The sequence below is a fragment of the Panulirus ornatus genome, chromosome 71 (assembly GCF_036320965.1).
Source record: "Panulirus ornatus isolate Po-2019 chromosome 71, ASM3632096v1, whole genome shotgun sequence".
Classification (NCBI taxonomy): Eukaryota; Metazoa; Arthropoda; class Malacostraca; order Decapoda; family Palinuridae; genus Panulirus; species Panulirus ornatus.
Window position 1 is genome coordinate 11,133,481 of NC_092294.1, and position 20,820 is coordinate 11,154,300.

The 20,820-nt window shown below is 44.2% G+C and overlaps 1 protein-coding gene and 1 long non-coding RNA gene across 5 annotated transcripts in view; one reads left to right on the plus strand and one right to left on the minus strand.

The window, feature by feature from the left end:
* Positions 1 to 6,060, minus strand: part of LOC139748002 (uncharacterized) — a 136,010-nt gene extending 129,950 nt beyond the window's left edge. For all 4 annotated transcript variants that reach the window (XR_011712504.1, XR_011712503.1, XR_011712502.1 and 1 more), the window contains exons 1-2: positions 5,930 to 6,060; positions 3,704 to 3,789 (exon numbers count right to left, since the gene is read on the minus strand). This is a non-coding gene — a long non-coding RNA (uncharacterized lncRNA). The remainder of the gene's footprint in view (positions 1 to 3,703; positions 3,790 to 5,929) is intronic.
* Positions 1 to 20,820, plus strand: part of nAChRalpha2 (nicotinic acetylcholine receptor alpha2) — a 372,700-nt gene that overhangs the window by 114,872 nt on the left and 237,008 nt on the right. The gene's annotated exons all lie outside the window — the stretch shown is intronic.

Sequence of the window (20,820 nt, forward strand, 5' to 3'; positions counted from 1 at the left end):
TGGCCACGTGACAATGATGTATCAGACATTGTATATACATATGTTCATATATCTTCATGCTTTTTTGTGCTTATCTCGCTAACTATGAGGAGTTGAGGCTCCTGGAAACTAATAGAATAAATAAGAGATCTTCTTAGCCGACAAAGTGGCTGTCCCACTTCCCTAAGAGGATTTGACGACGTTCACCCAAAGTCCATCATCCCGTGTAGGCAAACGGGAACATCATTCTCCACTTTTACTTGATTCTCTCCCGGTGCGTCTTGTGAAGGAATATACGTTTTCTAATGGTATTAAATCTCTAATCATTCAAGATCTTATTCTCACGCGTTCCTTATTGCTATGTATTTTCTCGATCTGATTATTGTTACTTTTCCACGAATCAGCCGAGACTAACTCACTCTGTTCTGTATAGCCATCATACGAGGCAAACATGTGACTCAGCATTCAATATACTTTAAAACTTTACATTCGAACGTTTATAAAACTTCAAACTCATGGAACTAAAAGAATAGTGGGATTAAAATGCTCTATGGCATTGAATATACTAACGATTCCTTTCCTTACCACATAACATTATTGTATTTCCCAGAACTTTCGAAAAATCTTATGAAACATCCGAAACATGAACTGAGGAAAGCTTAAAGTGAGCTTATCTCGCTGTATAACTTGGTGTGGCATTAACTCTATGTCCATCACAAACTACTGAAACGCCTTATGTACCTGGTAATGAATCGCGAATAGAACCACTAGGGATAACGTTGGGTATGGCTGAAGGTACAAAGTTCCAGCAATATTGTATGTATGAGAGCTATGGTCCTCGGATGTAGAGGGCAGGAAGAAGGTGGAGGTGCTGGAAATTAAATATCTGAGGACAATATTACGCGCGACGCAGGTCGACTGTGTCGGGAGTGACGGCGTAAGAGAGACGGGTGGCAGCAGGCGCAGTCTGATCCAGAGGGCTGACAAAGAAGTGCCAAAATGGTTCGGATATTTGGAGAGGATGAGCGGCAAAAGACTGAATAAGAAGATTTATGTGTCAGAGGTGGAAGGGGTAAGGGATCAAGGGACAGATAAGGAGGCGGAAGAATAAAGCGAGGGAGGCTTTGGGGTATCGGGACCTGAACATTCAGGAGGATGAGATGAATACAAAGGTTGGAATGAACGGGATCGTTGCCATGTGTGTGTGTGTGTGTGTGTGTGTGTGTCTGTCCGACACAGACAACGTATCAGTGTGTCATACGTAGTGATGAAAAGGTTAACCCACAGTGGCAGGAAGTGGTGAGTGGAGGCCAAGGAACGACACCAAGCCACTTGTGGTGCATGTCTCTGTCCAGGTGAGCTGGAGCTCCTCTTGTTGCCTTCATTCTCATTCAACTCAAAGCCTCGAGTGGCTCTTTCAGAGCACACACACACACACACACACACACACACACACACACACAGGGCTCTGGTTTATGTTCTGCAATTCTTTATTTTGACACTTTAAATGAGACATGTTCAGTGTGTTGAGTGTGTCTTCTCCCTACTCATACTTTGCAGTCTTGGTATGAATAATTTCCATTTCTTACGTACGTGTTCTGAAATATGTGGTGGGAGTATCCATGTGTCGTGTGTCGAAAGTGCTCACGTCTTCTGCACTGCGAGTGCTCATCAGTTCTGTGTTGAAAGTGTTCGCCCGTTCTCTGTCCTGATTGCTCATATGTTCTATGTTGTGAGTGCACGTGTGTTCTGTGTTGTGAGTGCCCATGTGTTCTGTGTTGTGAGTGCTTATGTGTTCTGTGCTGTGAGTGCTCATGTGTTCTGTGCTGTGAGTGCTCATGTGTTCTGTGCTGTGAGTGCTCATGTGTTCTGTGCTGTGAGTGCTCATGTGTTCTGTGCTGCGAGTGCTCATGTGTTCTGTGCTGCGAGTGCTCATGTGTTCTGTGCTGTGAGTGCTCATGTGTTCTGTGCTGTGAGTGCTCATGTGTTCTCAGGTGTCTAAGAGTAATCGCTGCTTCTAAATTCTAGTTTCCTCAAGATATTCTGATACTACCCCCTGGCTTCCGTTCCATCTGGGAACCCCTTATTACGTGGTCTTCGTAATGGTTAATATAACATAGGCAGATGTGGAATTCTGAGGGATACATGTCTGTGGAATTGCCTTACAGTCTGTACAGTTTTGTTGGATTTTCACCACCATCTTTCTTCCCAGTGATTCACAATTCTTCTCGCGTGTTCCAGTCGTTCGTCAACATTTTGATGGATATCCAGAAGTCTTGTCCGTCGCACCGTCCCTCCTGCCACACACGACCCGCCCCTCCTGCCTCGACATTCCATTCCCCCTTACCCCACCTTCCCTCAACCCACTTGCCCCACCCCTCCTGGCCCACTCGCTCTCCATTACGCTACATTTTGACAGGTTGATCGGCACCTGAATTTTCAATAGATAAACGAGCGTTGTTAACACAGTTTGGGAACGTGGAGGAAAAAAGATGAAAAAGATAAAACGACGGTACGGAATTAAAAGCTACAGGAGGCCGGCTATATTTTCAGCAGGTCCCACGAACCACTAAATAACGTAGTGAGAGAGGAGCTTCCCGGGGGCTCAAAGCTACATGTATACTTTATTTTGAGTTAAAAGAATAAAAGACTCATGAAGCCGGAGAGATGAACGAAAAATGAAAATAAGTCTTCCGAATCCTTTCGCTCTGACCATGTACAGTTGCACGAGACATAATAAATACTACGGTCATCTTTGGCATATAAAATTGTGTGTGTGTGTTTACTTTCTGTGTGTTACGGGAAGAAAACATGCCACGTGTTGCCCCGTCTCTCAACCTTGTATATGCATCATATCTTTACTCTCATGAACGTATACTTAACCTTACTTTTCCTTCCTGCCTCAGGAACCCTATTCTGGGAACATACATTACGTATGTATAAATAGGTATGATGCGAGACAGTATCTTATACAACGTCATAATATTAGGAATTTCCTCACGGAGTCACTAGAATGTGATGTAATGTCGCACAGATATACGTATGTCACAGAAATGCAGAGTTTCTCCCCTTATAGAAATCCTCATCACTATCCTCCACTCAAGTGGTAAGTCCATCCACCCCACCTCCGCACCCTAGAGAATCCCCCAGTCCATCCTCCTCCCAGCGAGTACCCAAAGTCATTCATCACTCATACTTCATCCACCTCTCTATTTCAGTCACGTATGTACACATATACATAGGCACACATACCCTCGCATATGTAATCCCACACATATACAAACGTACACACGCATGCACAAACGAGCGCCAGCACATATAAACATATCAACACACACACACGAACACATGTGAACTAGCACACCACACACATGGAGAGGAGTAAGACATGTTTACGGCCAGATGCTCTCTCTCTCTCTCTCTCTCTCTCTCAAGTTATCTTCCCATCAAACTCCCATGCTGCTCCTCCCCAAGTCAATCTAACGCCACACTCGCCACCAACGTCTGTTCTCATTCAATATTCTTCTAAACGAGACAGTTGACCCGTGTCACTCCTACCCAACAATACCTCCTCTCCTCATCCAGCGCCTCTCTCATCCTTCACCCGACTCCAGACCTCATCCTCCTCCCCATCACTTCACCCAGTCGCCCACTACCACCCCTCACACCCCCTAAAAACATTGGATATATTATTGGGCAAAAATTCTTCTTCCACTTTACTTACCGACGAAGCTGGTGACAAATCGGATCAGGAGAGGCCCTTGCCTTCCAAGGTCGGGTATTTGGGTCAATTGCCTGACGTGGTTTGCTCTGTAAACACAAGTTAAGTGAGGAAACTGTCTGTTGCATTGTCTTCAGTTTACATATATCATGATACAATTGATACTGCGAGAGGAAGCAAAAACATTCGCTCTCTCATTTATATATATATTACACACACATATATATATATATATATATATATATATTTTGTTATATAAGCATAGATAAATGATACACATACAAACACACACATTTGTATGCATGTGCATTTAAAGTACATACGTTTGTAAGTACTGAAATGCAAAAAGTTGGAATATATAAACACATGCATACACTTGTATATGCATACACCCACACATCCAACCAACACATATGTAAACACCCACAACCTCACCAGGGCGCACAAACACTCACCCAGAGGCACAAGAAGGACACGAAGCCATCCATACCAAGGCATTCATCTCCCCCGCCTGCTCACACACTCCCTCTGCTAATGAAAGAACAATCGACGCCGCCTCGTCTAATTTCGCCTCGCGCCCTCCATTAACACCTGAATGTTTCCTCACCATCTCATCGCAGCACCGGCCTGATATCTCCGTCCCTGTGGCAGAACTGGCGATTCCTGATCTATACATAAACCAGCGCCCCTCCACTGCCGCTGCTGGATGCGACAGACCAAAAAAACAAAATCTAATTTCAGCTGCTGCGGGCGAAGACGTTCCCCTAATTAGAGAGTTCCCTGGCGTGTTGTTAGTCTGCCCCTGACGACTGAGAGGCGACCCGACGACACACTGGCGACCTGGCTCCTGCCTGGCGTGTTGGGTGGAGGGGTTGAAATTCCCTTGGCTGCTCTCACGACGGAAGAGCAAATGAATCATTAGTTCTCCTCTTCCGAATCGGGAAGTGATTAATTCCCACGAAGTTCTTCCTCAGCAGGACAAAAAGACTGGCAGGGAGTTACCGATGTTTACTTTTATACGAGTCACAGAAATGTAGAAAGGAAGTGATCAGTAAATCAATCCACAGTTGTAGGAAAAAACGTAGACGGTAAAGATTTAGTAGCTTTTCCTCGACATAGCTGTTAGCTTAAAAAGAAACGTCCAGCTGCTGAACGAGTGAATGTGGGAGGAGCTGGGAAGAGTTCTGTAACTTCTCCTATGCTGCTGACAGAGGAAAATCTCGGTCTACTAAAGTCTCTATATCTTATGCAGCTTACTTTCACTTACTGTTTGTCAAGCCAGTGTTTTCTCTGCATCTACACAGAAAAAATAAAGTTTCGTGTTTTGACTCAAGGACACATTTCAGGAAGACCAGAGTTAAGTATTAACAAAACACATTCTTGACACGAAACACCTGAAATTTTCTCATGGGTGTCATGCGCTGCATGGCAGGGCGTAGCTCAGCGGCCGGCAACATCACCGTGAAAGGATGGCAGACATACCAGATCCTGCGTCCCTGGACCTCTGGCTCTCTTCACCTGCCGCGGTGCCCGTGACACAGTCACCATCAGAAGATATCCATACAGTTCGAGACGTTAAAAACCGTAGCAAAAAATATTGCAAGCGTTTCAGGACGACAGATTCCAATATGAAATTGTAAAGGGCTGTCCACCTCCCTCTCGTCTCGTATTTGTAACTCTTCTTCCAGGTGTTGCCGCTCACACATCACCGTAGTGCCTTGAGAGTCGATTAAAAAGCCTTCCTTCCTTCCTTGTCCAGTCTTTCCACTTCGTAAAGGATGCGTGACGCATCAGCGACGCCCGAGAATCAGCCAGTGGTCACGGAGATGATACTGGCTTAAGCTCATCGCGTCCTGGGGTCTAGGCTACCTGGCTGCACCGCCGATGTTCTGGGGTTCGATCCTCAGAGTATGATGGTAAACAGTTTACATCAGATGCCATGTGTACAACACATGGTGGAGATATGTACACACTATACATATATGTAAACCAACCTACATATACAAATGCTCCCTCCCTCGCACACATATACACGCCAGCACACTTACACGTAGTTTGTCATTTCTATGAATTCTAATCTACAACAACATGATCAAAAAAAAAAAAAATATTCCAAGGGAAATAACCGAGCAATAAACTGGCAGCCCTAAAGGAAAGTCTTATCTCTCTATACATTTGAAAACAAATTTACAAAAGAGTTTATCTTAAATTGTCTGAACTTCTTTTTACCTGAGTTCCTTCCTGTATTGTGTACTTAATCGAGGTGATGTTCAGTACGGGATCGTACTGGTTATTTTCCCAGCTGACCTTCCTAGGGTCGTCACCTCTATCAACACTCACCAACTGGTGTTGGTTCCCAGCAGACTTAACCTCATCACCTTGGCATTGCTCTAAATCACGAGAAGGACGTAACTAACCATTCTATAATTACAGAACAACTGTATTCCTAAGTGACATCTCTCGACGCCCCCTTCGACTGGAAGACTGAATTCGTATCGACAATATCACACAGTCTTAAATATCTAATCTAAATCAAGTCTTAAATATTTAATCTAAATCATTTCATAACTTAAAAGGATCTTTCCAGATCAGCGCGAACTCTTGATTACCTCAATATCTACACTTAATCCATCTAGCTCACTCTTATATTAAACATTTTAAAAACTGGCTGTATAGTTGCGAAAAAACAAAGAAAATCTGGGACACCTGATCGAAGCTGTACCGAGCCCTCTGCTTCGACAGACTGAAAAATAGGATTCGGTACAGCTACATCATTCAGTCGTGTCCCAGAGAACTTTTATGTACGAGCGTACGTACAGTCAACATAAAAGTATAGCTAACTTGCTGCGCTTCACAGTTTGAAACATAGGATGAACAGTTTTTAATATATTCTCCTGTGTGTCGTCATGTACCGGTACGCCTGATCCCCGTATTGGGTAATGACGCTACCAAGACAGGAAAGTGATCAGGTATTACTGCAGAGGTGAAGTAATATCCCACCCCATAGATTACCAGATACTTCCATATTCCTATCATCTGCTATCTGCAGTGTTGTAAACTTTCAATGTTATCATTATATACCAGAATATCTAATATTTACATAAGAAATTAGTACATAATTAGACTAAAATGAATATACCAAAGGAACGTACAACGGTGTCTGATGGTGGAAAAATCTGTCGGAATTGTGGAACTTACGTCTCGTGGTGGACACTGCCTGCAGTCATACGTCACCTAAATTATCATTTGTCAATTAAGTTTAACGTGAAGTTCTCTCTATTATTTCAGCGTTGATGAATGGACTGGCCATAACATCCATACACGTACGGCTTCGAGTCGGATTCAGTCATACATGTTTCAGATCTTTTGAACATTTATGGTCATTCAGGTTTCAAAGAACCGTAATTAAATTTAACTACCATGCACTAGTTTGACAGCTCCTTCATGAGCAAATATTGATGTCCTGATAATTAATACATTTCTGTTTACCTCTCCAGATATTTTCATCAGTAAAACAATTAGATTTTTCTTGCAACAGTGATCAACCTTTTCACTTTTTCATCGTTCGTTCTCATGAACACATAATATTTGGTAGATGACAACTCATCCCTTTAGCTTCCCAGAGTAGCAAATACCTCTTAAAATAGGAATCACCAGAGTAGTACATGGCACTTATTTCTCCAGTTTCTATACACAAATTATCATCTAATAATCCAAAGATTTAAGTAAAAAAAAGTATGGCATGAATAAGCGATTCTATACGCAAATGTTCAGTATGGGTAGAGAGTTCCATAGTGTGAGGGGCCCATCTCTTGTGTATGTATACGTGTATGCAAGTGTTTATGTATGTATGTACGCGCTGCTTACTAAGGCCTCGCTGGATGTTAATCTACAGACCATAATGTTGTCACAACCTGTTGTGTCTGGAAAGACACTGACTGATGTAACTGGGAACAAATTATTCGCCTTGTTTGTACCTGGATGTAAACCACCAAGAAGGATGGGAATAAATCAGAATCAAACTGACATAATCAACATAAGGTATACACTGGGGTATATCACATACTTTGATGTATACTTCCTGAACTGTGGGGAATATGGCTGGAGGGTAAACAGAAGAAAACAGGCACAAACCCATATACCCACACACATACAGACGCACATATATAAACATACTTTCCATTCAACCATTACTCTGAGGCAAATTATTTCGTTCCAGAAACCTTGCGTCGCCCTGAGCAAAGGAGCCTGCTCGTAAGGTCGACATTTTCATGTCACGCCTCGGGAGCATCTGCCACTTGAGTGAGCATCGTGAATACGCGCGAGGCCTCCAGCAAGTGGCCTAGGGAGACGGCCACTCGAGGGTTAACTCGGTGTACTTTACGAGTGTTCTCACTCGAGGAAATTATTTCACGCTCTTTGGCATTATAATTTCCCTGCTGTGCTGCGGGGATTTACTATCTGGTCTGCCATGATCTTTCACTGGGTACGTGAGTGAACTGGTGATCTGACTACCACCACCTGGGGTACTGGGGTAGCGGTGTGGGGAGGGAGGAGGGTGGGAAGGGGAAGGGGGACACAGGCTCTTCCTTGAGGGGAGGGGGTGGGGACGTGTGGTGCCTCACCTACCTGACCAGGAGGGGACACGCATTGTGCCTCACTAAAGGGAAGGAGGTAGATATGGTGCCTTAATGGGGGCTAGGAAAGGTGGCAGATATGGTAGCTCACCAGGGGAAGAGATGGGTAATAGTTCTGCGTCTTAATCAAGGGGAGTAATGGGAGCAGTAATGGTGCCGTACTTAGGGAAGGGAGGTAGGCAGGTATGGTGTCTTTCAGGAAGGGAGGGTGTCTTACTGAGGCTTAGGTAGTGGAGAGGTAAGCTGCCTTACTGGAGGAGGGGGCACGTGGTCCCTCGTCAAAGACCAGTGACCAGAACCTGTATGATCTCTGAAGGTAAACCTGGCGAGAAAACCTGACGTGCTTCAAGATGAAGTACACTTGCATGGTTGAGCTTCCCCGAGACCAAACCTCCCGGCATGTTAAGACCTCCTTGTGCAGGAAACTTATACCCATGCGAGAACCTCATTAGACTTCAGCGTCCGTCATGACAAGCTCCTCCCAGCAAACCGAGTCTTCTGCTGAACCAAAGCTGCTACAAATATCATTACCTCATAAAGAGAAGAATATTGTATATTGGTAAACGTTTTCCAGTCTGCTGTAGACACGATATGTTAAAACAATCATCTCGATGCAAGACGATCCATCTGTCTGAAACTTGTTTGTGATTGAGGAGGATCGCTTCCATTTTTCCCCCCACATCAAGGAACGCCTAAAAATCCTTTCATAAAAGGAAACAAAACATAACACTGCTCATATCTACACCAACTTTGAAAAAGAAAAATGAGAAATATCCCTTTGAGCGGGTTGTATAAAACGAAATTTATTCATCGGAAAGAACGTATGATATATTTTTTATTTCAGGATAAAATAAGTTTGGAATGTATTCCTTCCTGGAGATATTAACTTGCAACCCGCAAGTCCTGCCTTCATAAAACTCCGGCCATTTTGTGGGTGTGGCTTTAGCGGTGATCGAAGGGTTGTGCGTGACACAGGGAGGAGAGGGGTAGTGATAGCACCCCAGGGTAGTACTGGGGGATGTGTGGGGGAGTGGGGAGACTGAGGTGCGCTGGTGGGAAGTGTTGGGAGACTGGTGTGAACTGAGATAGTGGGAGAGAGATTGTGAGGACAGAGATGGCCCACGTGCAGTGGGAAAGCAGCGGAAAGGAGAGCTGTATTGGATGGAGTGGAAAAGAAATAAAGGGAGCCAGAGAGATGGAAAGAAATAAGTGAAAGTAGAGAGGAAGATAGCTTTTATACACACACACACACACACACACACACACACACACACACACACACACACACACACGGCTTAGCCTAATACAGGCACCCAATTATCGACCAGTTCTCAGGGGAGGATGAAAACCAGGGTTGGGTGTGGGCCGACTGTCGCGTCCATAATTCAAACCTAGGAGGGTCCGACCCCCGGGCGGACCCGTGCAGTGTGTTTGTGTGTGTGTGTGTGTGTGTGTGTGTGTGTGTTTTACTTGTTTTTTTAATGCTATGTTGCAAGTGTGCTTATGGTACTGTGGATGATTATATTAACATAATAAAGCTGCTTTCTGTGTATAAAGCAAATGAGAAACTGAGCGTTTATCACCATGCGAATGTCTGTGGTGAAACTGTCTTTTGTGTTGTCTGTAAATGAAAGTTGAGTCTAGATATGATATCACATCCGGGCAACATTCAAGTATAATAAGCACATCCCTAACGAGCTCTTAAAGGGGTTTCGTACCTAACGAACGCCCAGGGCAGGAAACCATTATCAACTCGTTTACCTGCGGCATATCCAATGCTTTCTGTGGATACCCATGATTTAGAAACTGCAGCCAATATTGCTAATTCAGGAACACTGCGGTGATGAGATTCGAGATTTCGTATATCGTTCACTGTTTTTTTCCTCATTTTCTTGGTTTTCTGGATTATTTCTGATCTTTTTCGTCTGTCTTACTCTGCAAGCGTCGGTTAGGAAGATACAGAGGATTACCCAGTGTCTTAACGTGTTCATATGATGTAGTCTTCATGAAAATAACAAGTTGAATTCATTTTGCAGCTTCTGGAAAAAAATAATTACAAGACTGAAATAATCAGAGAGAGAAATATTCATACGGACAGTGATGGGACGTGCTGTCTGTATGTTGTCACGTTGTGAACCGTGTGTAACCCCCGCTGTAGATCATCCCATGGTAGAAAAGGTCGAGCATGAAGCAAGTATACTTGATAGAGCGAGCAAGCCAAGAGGGTCAAACTGGAGGAGGCCTTCAGACAGGTAACACTGGAGGAGGTCTTCAGTAGGTCACACTGGGAGAAGTCTGCAGGCGGGTACGTACACAAAGGAGGTCTTCAGACGGGTCATACTTAAGATCTTCAGGCGGGTCACACTTACGGTGGGGGAGGCAGTCCTGCAAGTCCTGCTGGTCTAGGAGGAACAGTGCAGGTTAGTGAGTGGTCTCCCTCTCAACCCGTGCCTCGCTCTCCACACACTCACTACTCACATAAATCTCTCCATTTTTTTCTCCACCACCTTCGCTTTTCCTGAATCCTTATCCATCTTCCCCTCACCTTTATCATCTCCATCCTCCCCACTTCTGTCTCTCCTTCCTCCCACCTCTGCTTGGCCGCTTTCTTCAATCTCTCTCTCTCTCTCTCTCTCTCTCTCTCTCTCTCTCTCTCTCTCTCTCTCTCTCTCTCTCTCTCTCTCTCTATCTCTCTCTCTCTCTATCTCTCTCTCTCTCTCTCTCTCTCTCTCTCCTCATCCTCTCCTCAGGCCAACATTTTCTTTCGATTTCTTCAGGAAGCTTCACAGCTGAAGTCTGCGAGCAGGAGAGTCGTAGAAGGAAGGAAGACACGATTTAGCTTTCAAGGTGATTTTTACCTTAGGTGAATATCTGTGTGTGGCGAAGAGTGCAATGCATGAACTCCTGAGCAGCTGTAGTTGGCCCAGAACACTTGTAGTTACAGAGGTGTTCAGGGTCATGACACCTCGACCACTGTGGTTGACCAAGACACCTGTGATTGCAGTGGGGTAAAACATCATGGCACCTGAACAGTTATGAGTCTCTGTACAAACATCTGCTGCCGTCTTGTGTGCACGTGTGGTGCACTTCTTTATATCAACACACACTACATCCATGCGCGTATTTATGTACTGATCTTTCTGAATATATGATCGTGTACACATATGTAAGCGTAATCACACTATCACCATGTGCACATCACACCACGATTTTTACAGTGATGCAACCTAACCCCAGGAGCCAGGACCCTCCCCCGGTGTCTTCCTCCCTCCTCCTTTTTTCTCAGTGCCTCAGTTTCAGGTGGTGAGTTCAGCCAAATGGATACATTGCCGGACGCACGTGAGTAAACCCGCCTTCCGCCGCCATAACAGCTCCACAAGAAAGTTCCATTGTTTCATTCCAGAGTTTCCTGTTTTTGCTCGGACTCCCGAAGAGCAGCCTCGAGGAAATGCAGCGCCGAGAAAATTATGACACGGTCTTTAGATTTTAAGTTTTCCCGCCGCTCTAAGTTCTAATATTCTTGTGGAAAATTCTTTTCTTAGTTGTCGGCAAATTACCGGTTATTACATCCATGAAATGCCTGTAATGCTCCTGTAACTTGTAAACAAGTTGTAAAAGACAAGATCAGAGTATTGATTCGTCATTGGTGAGACCAGTGAGGGTCTAATAGGCTGTTTCTGGGTAGTTCCCTCATTCCACGGAGTGAGATGGTTGGTTACTGGCTGTCTGTTGTCCTCAAACAACCGCTCCACATCCAGGACCCGACCAAGCACGCCCGTCCACTGCTTAACTCATTATGATAGGCTTAACTCTTAACTCTTTTTGACAGCGGTCGCTGAGGCGAACTTCAACACACATTTCCAGCAACATAATGACGTTGTTGGGTCGTCAGCCACGAAGCACCGGAAAGACAAGTGGTTTCCCCTTCTGCCCGGGAGCAGCGCTATCCCACCATAGCTGAGGGTCCCTGGTGCTCGCCCTTCCCGGAAATCACACAGGAGAGAAGCCAAGATACAACTGAGGTACACTCTCGTCCCCCAGAGATGTGCCTGAGGTCCGGCACAAGAAAGGAATATCTTACACTGTTGTAATATAGAGGCTACAGACTGAGCGAGGATACGTACATATTCGCATGTAATGACAGACAGACTTACATATACAAAGACCAGATCACAACAGATGGATGACGTGGATAGTGAGCAGTTCTTCGAGAGATGTAGGGATAGAGCAACCACAGGACATAACGTGAAACTAAGCACCAAACTTGTTAAAAAGGATGTTGAGAAATAATCTTACTAGTATAAGAGTGGGGAATGAATGGAGCAAAATGGCTGAGGTTTGGTTAATGCAGACAGCATATATAAATCTAAGAGGCTGTATGATAGAGAATGTTTAAGTGTTGGAGCCACACGAGTATCAAACTCTCAGTACAGTAAATAGGTAACTACAGGCACACAAACACTTCTACAGAACTCTCCTTCAACACGCACAAGCAAATATAACCGTCACACACACATTGATTAAAATCACAAGCAGGTAAAACCTTCTCCCCTACATCACCAGGCACAGAGCACACCCATGTTCTCAGCCGTATTGTTCTACAAGAATACAAGAGAAATTTCATTTACGACTGTGAGTTACCAGCTCCCCAGCAGCTGCTGGTGAGTAAAGGGTTCCCTACACACAACACTTAACCAACATACTGATCTTTGGGAACTTCTCTTATAACTAACCCTCAGTACAATGTTCACTGGAAACTTATCAGTGGCCTATAACAATGATGATTTTAATTCTGTACTGAAACACTGGAATATGTATAAATATTGTTTCTAACTGCTTCACCATCCCTGGGAACAAGCCACAAACCAATGAACTATCAGAATAATTACGTTGGAAGTGCAGTGTGGACGACGTAGACAGATAACAAAACTATTCTTATTTCTGTTTATTCTTATTATATCTATTCTGATATGCAAAGATGAACTTTCTGATGCGCTATGATTTTCTTTTGTTAAGGATGGAAAAAAGTGTCAAGTAAACAAAACGTTTAGAATTTGTTGATACAAGATAACCCAGAAGAGGAAGAAGAAGAAAAAGAAGAAGAAAAGAAGAAAAATGCAAAAGCTTCGCAAAAGTTGGAGTCCATACCAGGACACGAGGATTGGGTAAACATTACATAAAGTTGCCAGTCTTGTGCCAGACGAAGTTCTCGATAAGTTAGCAGGATACATTACCCGATGTCCACATCACGTAGGCTCCACTCCAGCACAGTAACATACATTATACCCAGCCCAACAACATGTGTATGTTTGTCCTGTCGACTCATATACAAGCATACAGGACCTCCAGACATACTTTCATCGCGCCTTCTCCCCCATAATTAAGACATAAGACTTCCCTCTCATCACACATGGAAATACAACACACCATCTCGTCACCATCATAAGTCTGGTTACACAAGTCCTGCACGATGTGTGTTTATGTATAAGCGTTCGTGTGGCTATGTGTACGTGTTTATATGCATCTGTGTGATTTATCTGTCTATGTACGTTCGTATGTACTTAGGTACGAACGTAATATCCGCATCTTCCTGACAGAATCATTGAGCGAGTCCCTTATGGTCACACTGTTGGTCACGCGTTCAGTAACCATGACTCAGACCCAGGCCGTAAGTCAGTAAGTAAGGCAGTAAAGCGCACAGTAAGTAAGGCAATAAAGTGCACCGTAAGTAAGGCAGTAAAGTGCACCGTAAGTGCCTCAATACCAAGTTACTCTGCTTAACACAGGCTTCTTAAAAGCATGTGTGAGGACATACAGCGTCAGGAGAGATATGACACAAGTTTGAGGATTTATGGTTTCCCCGTTGAAGACGCAATCCTTAACAGTTTTTACGCAGGAGAAATTTCTTAATGTTTCTCCCAGAACAAACTCGTGTTATAAATGATGACCTTTAACGGTCCACAACCCTGTGAACGAACGGGAGACGACAATGACCTGGACCGGAAGGAAGATCAGGTTAGTAATTGGTTATTGGTTGTGCTAGCGAAGCTCTGGTAGTCTGTCATCGGGTGGTATAGTCGTTATCATGGACTATAATGACCGCTCGCTGACTGTCACATGTCAATTAAAGCAATCAACTCGCAAGTCCCCTTCCTCAGGTCACCATGACACTGCGGCAGTCTCACAACTCCTCCCTCCTCCTGCCACAGCAGCAGTATTGGAGGCGAACTTTATTTTTCATCTATAATAACATAATGGCGTACCCTTGTCATCACTAGACTAACACACATCTTGGCTAAAAAGCACCGGGAACCTATGTGCCGTTTTCCATTAGCTCCGGGACAGAATTATCCCCTGCTGGTAAGAGCACACCGGGTACCCCAGCCTCCCTGGGACCCACACAGGACCATGAAGGACGCCCAGCCCGGGAGACGCTGGCCCAGACACTCCCTCATGGAGGTTCCTGTGGCCTAAAACGCAAGGATGAGCGACATTCTGCAGTGATGCCACAAGAGCCAAGTTTCATGAATGAGTCTGAGTAATGTGGAAGAGATCTCATTTCCCCCAAAGTGGTTGGCATATTGATCATGAGGACGTATAACGATGGTATTGGCAATTTGTGAAATATGTACATTTATGTACATATGCTTACGTACACACACACACACACACACACACACACACACACACACACACACACACACACACACACACACATCTATGTATAGATAAATGAATATATGTACCTGTAATCATTATTACACAACGTCACGACCCCATTTATATGGTTCTCGCAGCTGAGAGGCTGCTCTACACTCAGGAGCAGGGAAATGATAACCCACTTAGAGCAGACGTTTTTTGACGTATGATAAAGTGGTCCTACCCAGGATATGGGTCACTCCTGCATGCAGAGTGTCGAGCGATGAACGCTGCGTCAGCAGTGTTCTGATCACGACGTGTCTGCGGCTACTGCTGACGGTGTGTGGTGCTCCTGCCTCCGTGAGACCTCTGCTCTTCCTATTAATCCTCTTTTTTCCGTGTCTCCTTCCCTTCCCATCCTCCCTAATAATCAAGAACCAGTTTAATCAAGCTGTTAATGTGATTTACACACGCTGCATGGCTATCGTCCTTAATGCTTTTGATAACATTATGTTTTTTCTCCAGCAAAGTTTTCTCAGTTCCGTAGGGAAAATGTGTCCTGAGAACCTGTGTTGAGGAACCCACGATCCTTCAGCGTCCCCGGCCACGCCTCCGTCGTAGTTAATCAGGCTAACGTAGTGGCGTGTGGAGGGCCCTCGAGTCCAAGCCATTAGCGGGGCAATAATCTGTCGATCCAACAGCATCCACATGGTCTATGATCGGGTTATAGAGGGAGGGAGTCTCAGCTCTGCGGCCTCGTTTCATCTCGGCCGAGGAGGACCGCTGGGAAGGCCTCCTATGGCGTTAACCGGATTGCTGGCAGCCAGGGCCCCAGGGCTGCCTGAGCTGGGGAGCTGGTAAAGGCTGACTCCAGGGCCATATGTGTGGCTCCTGCCGGCGTCATCCTCCTCGCGTCTTTATGAGCGCTCAACGACATGGAGGGAAAACAGGAATGGTCTATAACGATTCCATATCACAAAAGTTTTCATACAGAACTGTTAGTTACGGTAAAGGCGAACCTCACGAGGGAAAGATAAGCGTGTGGGGTAAACGAAAGCTTAAGCACTGAAAGTATTTGTAGGAACAGACCTACGTATTCCCTGATAACGTGCCACAACGTACACCACAGTGAAGTCTGAAATACACGGGACGTGACTATTGCTCCCCTTAACAGATGACGATGGCTTTATTCAATCCATTAAAGCATAAGGGTGAGGGGAAGGTATTAGGTACATACACAAGATCTTAATGAAAATTCTATCAAAGATACAATACATAATGCGTTCATAAAATATTAAGGAAACATCAATTTCCAACAAAAGTTTCCATCTTGCCTCTTCATGCAGCGAGCGTGCATATTCTCTTCATGATACCTGTAGCTCGATTTTCCTTTTTGTTGTACTTTTTTTTCGTTAAGTATTAAACCTGAAATAACTCACATCAAAAACGTGAATTCTGTCCAAACTTGACCTTGTATTCTTGATCCATATCTCCAATAAACAAATATCTTTTATCTAGAGGTAAAGTAAACTAGTTTACGTGCAGTAAGTTAATCACAGATAGTTTGATTACTCTACCAGCTCTACACTCGTTAACGTCATTACTGTGGTGCCAGCGGCCAGCACGACGCACGGGACTTGGGAACCTCAGGTGTGTTGCACTCTCGTTTCGGTCACAGCGATGACACAGGTCACCACGACGACGAGTGGAGAGGATGTAGTGTTTGTAGTAACTATGGTGGCAGGAGGAAGGTGTGCGTCGGAGGCCGAGTCAAGCAACACATAAGGAAGGGACGTTTGTGCACAGCAGTTCTGGTGAAATGTTTTCATAATGAGAATACTATGTTTATATAAGGTCTGTTGGTGGGCACAGCAACTTGCGTACTCTGGGAGGCGCTCAGAATAAGTGCCGGTGGTGCTATTGAGTTTGGCACCGGTGCTCAACCTGGGGTGAGGGAAAGGGGGGCTGGTGCGTGTGAGGGGAGGACTAAGATAAGGAAGGGGCGAAAGGCTGTCAGCCCTCATCTGGGGAGCACCAGAGGCGATGTGTGACGCACCCCACCTGGGAGGGAGAGAGAGAGAGAGTGATGGTGCTGGCAGCTTGGGGTGTGGTCGGCCCTGATGCCTGGCAGTGTTAACAATAATATACTAATGAGAGGATGATGAGAGGGAAGGGGAGCATGGAGTACAGATGAGTTGTGATGGGACGCTAACAGTGGGATGATGATTAGTGATGGGACGGTAATATTGGGATGATAAAATGCTATATGTGAGGGAAATGATGGGACTGATGAAGAGATATGGGCGTGGTAAAGTGTGAAGTGGAGTGATAAAGGGTGAACGGTTCGACACTGGGTGATAAAGGGTGCGTAGGTGTTGTAGAATGATAAGGGTAATATAGGTAAAGGAGATCAGGGGAGATAAGGGTGAAGTGGGAAACTTTGGAATGATAAAACTGAAGAGGTGAAGCAGGCGGTGATACAGGGAAATGAGGCAATTGTTTGATGATGTCCCAAAAATTGAGAGAGATGATGTCACAGTTACAATGGCAAGGGTTTAGGGGGAAGCCAGAGTCATTAACGAATACGGTTACGTTATAAGGTTTTCAGGGAACCTCCAAATATTGTCCTGAAGCCTTCTCTTTGACTCCACCAACTACCTTTTACATGAAAAAAGAAAAAAGAAAAAAATGACGGGGGGATAACAGTCGTAACTTATGCGTAACAACAAAATACTGGCAACATATCAAAACTTGTTCTACACAGTAGTGATCCTTATATATATATGTATATATATATATATATATATCCCTGGGGATAGGGGAGAAAGAATACTTCCCACGTATTCCCTGCGTGTCGTAGAAGGCGACTAAAAGGGGAGGGAGCGGGGGGCTGGAAATCCTCTCCTCTCACTTTTTTTTTTTAATTTTCCAAAAGAGGGAACAGAGAAGGGGCCCAGGTGAGGATATTCCCTCAAGGGCCCAGTCCTCTGTTCTCAACGCTACCTCGCTAATGCGGGAAATGGCGAATAGTATGAAAGAAAAGAAAGAAAAGATATATATATATATATATATATATATATATATATATATATATATATATATATATATATATATATATATATATATGTGTCAAATTGGTTGCAATATTGAGGAAGTACCATGGATGGGGAAGGGTTCCTATCTTTCTGAGTTTAGAAACTATCAACTACAGCTATGTTGTCTTCCCCTGGGCTACGTGACTTATCTACACTTGTAAAAGTCTTCTAGTTTATTGCTGAACATCCAAGTCTCGTATTTGAAAAAGGAAAACAAATAGTCCAGTCAAGAAACAATGGAATCTATTGCACTAAATCTATTCTCTATCTTATTTTCATGATTTCATGCGTAGTTTAAGGAAGTTTCTTTTATCAAATCGTGTTCTGATTTTCCTGATGATATCAGTGCTGGAGAATATGAGGGCAAACCTTTCAATGATTTCTGTACACAGCGGAAGTCTTGTTTTATAAAAGGGGGAAAAAGAGACAAGGAAAAGTATTTACGAAATTTGGAGGAAGTGAAAAATCTGTTTTAGAATGTGCCAAGTCATAGTTATAGGAGAAGACATAAGCGGGGACAGAGTTCCGAGGCTTCACGTAGTATATCTGTGTCCAGCCAGAGGTGACGTGTGGTGAGCCTTCGTCTGGAGAACGTCGTAAGGGATGTAAATGCACTGCGGGCATTAGTTAATGATTCTGGGGGTATAGTAGAGCTAGTAAGTGGGTGGGACGTGAGGGGCGTGGGTGATCGGTGTGAGGAGGCGGGTGAGGGATGATCACTGTCAGGAGGCAGGAGTATGGGAGGAGAAACATGAGTATGATGGGTTCGTGTGGCACTAAATGGAGGAGAATAGATGGGCACGACATAAGTCACAGCTTGACGATGTGTTTGGAAAATGATGAAGGGAGTGAGAGGAGAGGGGAGGTATGAAAGGTGTGTGTGTGTGTGTGTGTGTGTGTGTGTGTGTGTGTGTGTGTGTGTGTGTGTGTGTGTGTGTGCGTGTGTGTATGTGAAAGAGGCAATAAATGGAGTGAGAGGGATCAGCAAGATTGAAAATATCATGGGTTACAACGAAGGTGGTCAGGATCACGACTGGCTCGAGATGGGATATTCACCAAGAAATAGTCAGAATAAATGGAAAGGAAGTTCTTTAAAAGTACACCTGATGTATGTATCTCAGCCAGATGGATGAAATGACCGTGATGGAAAGGGGATTGGAACAGAAGGGCTGGAAAGGGTTCAGGGGAGAACAATTTTGATGGCAGATGGTATATGAAAGCGAACAACTTCAATGGTCCAGGGTAGAGGGTCGAGTGGAGACACTGGTGTGTCGTGTTCCAGTGGCTGTACAGTATCCATATAAACACAGGCACAGGGAAGGTCTTCGCAGATAGTGTCTATAGTTTGAGGAGTACAACAGCAGAAATGAACACCTTGTTTTGAGAAAATCTGAAAAAGTTTTGTGTATATAAGAACAGTGAATTGAAACTGAACGTTAAGTCGAGGAAAATCACAATGTTTTCAGAAGAGAGAGTCAGATTTTAAGGCAGGATCAGATGAGAGATTAAGAGATTCTCGATATTAAATTACGTTGAGAGCAGCGTTCGTGATGTTGTACGTTGAGATGGACGAGTATCAAAAGGAAAAACTTTGTCGGCCATAAGAAGTAAAACTGTGAGTGTGCAGGTATGAGGAAGTCTGTTGGAAGGAACAGCTTAACCAACCCTGATGTGAGTGAGGGGAAATATGAGAAACAATAACCGTGCGACAAGGGAGGACAAAAGCTATGGTAATGGATTTTTCATGGACAGGATGTGAGGTAAGACGAGTTAATACACTGGGAAAAGAAGACGTGAAAACAAGTTCTGGGATACAGAGGAAGAGGTGATAGGAAAATATGAAGGATGAACTGTTGGAAACGTTTGGGTGTGTGGAAATCATGAGTATTGGAAGGATGCAGATGAGGGTGGTGAGTCGGAGGTCTTAGATGAGGGAGCCCAAGACTGAGATAGTGAGGGAGTAAATTGCTAGGATATCTCAATACTGGTGGAATGTTTGCAGGGTTAAAGAGGCGTGGGGAAGACAGCGCATGATCACCTTGCTGAATAATGGGAAATGGTGTATCAGATGTCGATAACCGAGAATGTCATTGATATATAATGTTATCATCGTGTACAAACCTTCAAACTTTCTCTTGAATTTATTCATTTGTCATCACCATCAGTAGCTCACTGAGCTGTGCCACTGGTCTGCCGTAAGTGTGGTACACTTACCTAACAACTTATATTCTCCCTTTGCACTAGAAAGCTTATTATAAGCTATCATCAACACACCTCTGCTCAGCCTGCGCGACGGGAAGTTACACTTATCACGATTGCGTTCTTCACTGCATTCTTTCTAAGTCGTTAAGGTCAATCATCTGTTCTCAGCAGTGATGTCACTTGCTAGGTGAAGAATCATTATCAAACAAAACGATATCTTTGTTGTCAGTTTACTGTCTTGATGTAAAGCTTGGGCTTAGCATTCGACTGTGAGGGAAGTGCCATCATCCGAGGCCTTTTTCTTGAGTAGGTTCAAGACTTCCTTCGAAGTTAAAGCCTCTAAAAGTTGTTCAGACTCTTAACCACTTAGGAAACTCCTAAAACTCTTTAGTTTAATCTCTTGGAAATTTTAATGACGTTTACAGAAGCTGTATTATACAATCAATAAAGACGAATGTAACTTTCTGACACCATACACGACTCTGGGCTGGATCCGTCTCAGTTAATTTACTTTTCCATGGTGAACCTGAGCGAGGATGATCCTATT